At 32.8% G+C, this 3,672-nt stretch overlaps 1 protein-coding gene across 8 annotated transcripts in view; it reads right to left on the reverse strand.

Annotated features, from left to right (window-relative positions):
* Positions 1-607: 607 nt before the first annotated feature.
* Positions 608-3,672, reverse strand: part of CELF4 (CUGBP Elav-like family member 4) — a 694,539-nt gene continuing 691,474 nt past the window's right edge. For 7 of the 8 annotated variants that reach the window (XM_088054586.1, XM_088054584.1, XM_088054582.1 and 4 more), the window contains one exon: positions 608-2,174. The gene's annotated coding sequence lies outside the window, so the exon portion shown is untranslated. Of the gene's footprint in view, positions 2,327-3,672 lie in introns of all 8 variants that reach the window. The other variant, XM_088054580.1, reaches the window with a different exon arrangement.

Genomic DNA, 3,672 nt, shown 5'->3' on the forward strand with positions numbered 1-3,672 from the left:
CTGTGCTTTATTTAGGGCTAAGCTGGAAAGCGTCATTCAATAATTACAGAAGATTACAAGGAGTTTTAGGGAATTGAGAGTGAAAGAGCAGTTGTATGGAACTGCAGCTGCGTTACACATCTGTACTTCCTAGCTGTGGGCTCAGTTTGCTTCAGTCCTTACTCTGGCAAAATGCTCGTTATATCCCCATGAGAGTTTTGGAAGAGTAAGGACTGCACGGTCAGGCCCAATATGTAATCAAAATTAACATTAAAAAAAAAAAAAAAAAAAAAAGGAAAATAAAACCAAAAAGGAAAAACAACAAAGAAGAAAGTTTGAGATTGAGATAAAAAATACTGAGAAAGACAAACAAGAGCATAAACCAAAAACAAGAGTATAACCAAATAATCAAAAACAATTATCACACTGCTCAATCGATGCAAACAAGTGTGAGAATTATGTAAATCAAGTTTTAAGACTGTGAAAATAAATTATAATAAATATGATATACTTTAAAATATATGTGTTCTTAAATAATTCATTGTTTTTTCTGAGTCAGATTTTTTAAAGCAATGTCTTATTTTTAACTGCTCTAAAGTCATTTACCAAAGATAAATATCGTGCTTTCATTAAATAGTTTTCCTTGTTTTTTCTCTATCATTACAATTAAAAGTCCTACAAAATATGCAAATTTATTTACAGAAAACAGAGCCAGCATCTTTTTTTTTTTAAACATCCCCCTGTTTTTCAAAATTCCTTGTAAACAGTTTCAGAAATTCTTCAAAGAGATTGTTTCTTTAGTTTACTTTTATGGTTTTTTTTTTAGGTTTTTTTTTAGGTTTTTTATTTTTTTTTTATTTTTTTTTATTTTTTAAGATTAAGGTACTAGGCTAATCCCTTGCCCTGAAGGTTTCTAGAGCAAATATGGAAGCTACTGAAGCATAGGATGATGGGAATTTTGCGGACAGCAGATCATGAAGACATGAAGCGTTTAGCTGTGTTTTGTTGTTCAAGTTAGAACTAACGTCTGATAAAAAGACAGCTGTTTTTTGTTTTTTTTTTTTTTTGTTTTTTTTCCCATTTGCATTGTCTACAGAATTGAGTCTTGTCTTGTTTATTTTTTAATCGCTGGAATGCTTGCAGTTAAAAAAGCTGCCAAAATAGCCATTTTTCTCCTTTTTCTCCTCAATAAATAACAGCATCCAACAGCAATTGGCAGAGAGTAGGAATTTATGCTCAATCTAAACTCTACAAAAATTACAGTTCTACAACATCTTTGTTTTTAGCATTAACGCTAACTTCTATGTAGTATTATTTTTTTTTGCTTTTTTGTTTTTTTTTATTTTTATGTTGTCTAATTTTTTTCTATTATATAGGTATTTTAAACTTTCTTTTTTTAAATTCTGTACAACTATTAGGATTTTAAATGGGGAGAGTTAGAAGCATTTACAAACCTTTTTGTTTTCCATTTAATATCAACCATCTTTCCTTTCTCTTTTCTATGCCTTTTTATGCACTTAATTATGTATTTATTTATTTACTTTTTTTTTTGCTTTTCATAGATATCCATCTTACCTGCCTTTAACAACGCAATCCTTGCGTATTATACAGAAAACCATATGAAAGCTTCATAGACTCTAATTAATGTATAACCAAAGAACCTCCCAAAGTATCAAAGAACTATTATCTTGCCATTTTAAAAGCATTTAAGCATTTGTAATTTTTTTTTGTGGGTTTTTTTTTGGTGTTTTTGTGTTTTTTTAATTTTTTTTAAAATTTTTTATTTTTTTAGGTTTTACATATTTCATATAATCACTCTCAAAAACTGTTTTAGGAACAGCTCAGAGAAAAGGAAAGAACTTCCATATTTTACATACAGCTACAAGTCTGCGGTAAAAAGTTTTGTCCTTTGGTCCCTATATAGCTAAGGAATGACAGATAAAGATGCTCAGTGACTGTTACCATGGGTCTCGCATGGTAACCGCATCCTTGGTGGCAAACAGGCACTCCTTTGCCAGAATCCAGGTTTGCATCTCCTGTTTGAAGAAAAGCCGCTGTGGTGATATCAGTGTCTCTTCAGAAATCCCGGTTCATCTTCCTCCTGCTCTGATTTTACTTTATGTGTTTGTTTGTTTTCAAGCGCATGTCCTTCGAAGTCAGCAGATGTGATACTTTTCTTGAAGAAATGTTACAGTCTAAACAATCAAAGAGAGAATAGGTCTGAAGTCTTCAGCTTGACTGATATTTGCTGATATGTCAAAGGTGTAATCCAACAGTTCACTTTTTTTTTAATATATATATACTTTTTTTTTTTTTTTTTCTAAATGTGGCCCATTCAGCTGCTGCCCTAAAAAATGAAGAAGATCATTGCAAATTAAATCAAAAAGGGGAGGGGGAAGTAGGGAAGGTGTGGGGGGAATATTTGAGACAGGAGGGGGGAAAAAAAGACCTAAAAATGAAAATGAAATTAAAATCAAGCCTGTTCTTTTGGGCCCAATCCTGCTCCCGTTGAAAGTAATGGATGTTTTCTTCTCCCTTCCATTGGGACAGGATGGGGCTTCTGCTTTGGTGTTTTGCTTTTGAAGGCCTTGGCTCTGATTCTGCTCCCACTTATCATCAACAGAAGGATTCCCCTTGACTTCAGTGGGAACCGGATCAAACCCAAAGTAAGCAAGGTAGTCACGATCATGATAAGAAAAACACAATTTTTCCTATTAGTAGTAGTAGTAGTAGTAGTAATAATAATAATAATAATAATAAATCTAAATAATATTAGGTCATGCCTATGTAAATCTGTATCACTACACATGTGGAACAGCAGCATTTTAATTATTTTTAAGTGCTGCTTTGCAATGCCAGATCACAATCTTGCTTGGCAGGATTTGTAGGGTGAAAGGCATCAGGAAAGGGTAGTTCTTTATTTTAATGGGGTGCCGTCTTTGACAGTGTATGAGCTTTCTGTGGAGATGTAGCTGCCAATAACATCTACTCCTCTGTGAATGTCAGAAAGTAGGACTTTGAACAGGCAATTTACAGGAGGTTAAATAAAAAAGACTATTGGAATAAACTTTTTTTTGGGGAAAAAAAAAAAGGTAAAGCTAACGTTTCTTAAATAAAAAAAATATTTAAAAAAAAATATAATCATGATCCGACTAGGCTTGACATTTAAGTAGGACGCTTAATCATTAAGGATTAGCTCTTATCTCCTTCTAGCAAGCAGGTTCTTCTTATACACTCGGTGATTTATTACATCAAGAAACTTAGAAACTGCAAAAGGTCCACTCTGGTGGAAAAGTGTCATGCGGAATATCAATCCATGCTGGCAGGTTTTCACACTGTTGGTTCAACAAACAGCAAACCGTACACAGCAGTCTAAACAATTACAACACCAAAAATAATAATATAATAAAAAAATAAAAAACACTCGTCAAGGACCCTTTTTCAGTTGTAAACAAAAAGATGCATTTTGCTTTTTTGATCTGGATGGGTTTTTTTCCCACTCGATCCCTCCCTCCCTCTAAGCAATTAATTTTTGCTGGAGTTGCTGTAATATGGCACCTTAGAATTAGGAATTCTTGAAAAGACATACAATGAGGCTTTTCTTGGGGTTGCTTTTTTTGATAGCTATAGTTTGCAAACTACCATTACTATCATTAGTCTTTTTAGTTTTGATTTGTTTTTTCAGTTTTTCCA

This window comes from Pseudopodoces humilis, chromosome 4, assembly GCF_049639895.1.
Source record: "Pseudopodoces humilis isolate 2021_Gansu_Grassland_sample_001 chromosome 4, ASM4963989v1, whole genome shotgun sequence".
Lineage (NCBI taxonomy): Eukaryota > Metazoa > Chordata > Aves > Passeriformes > Paridae > Pseudopodoces > Pseudopodoces humilis.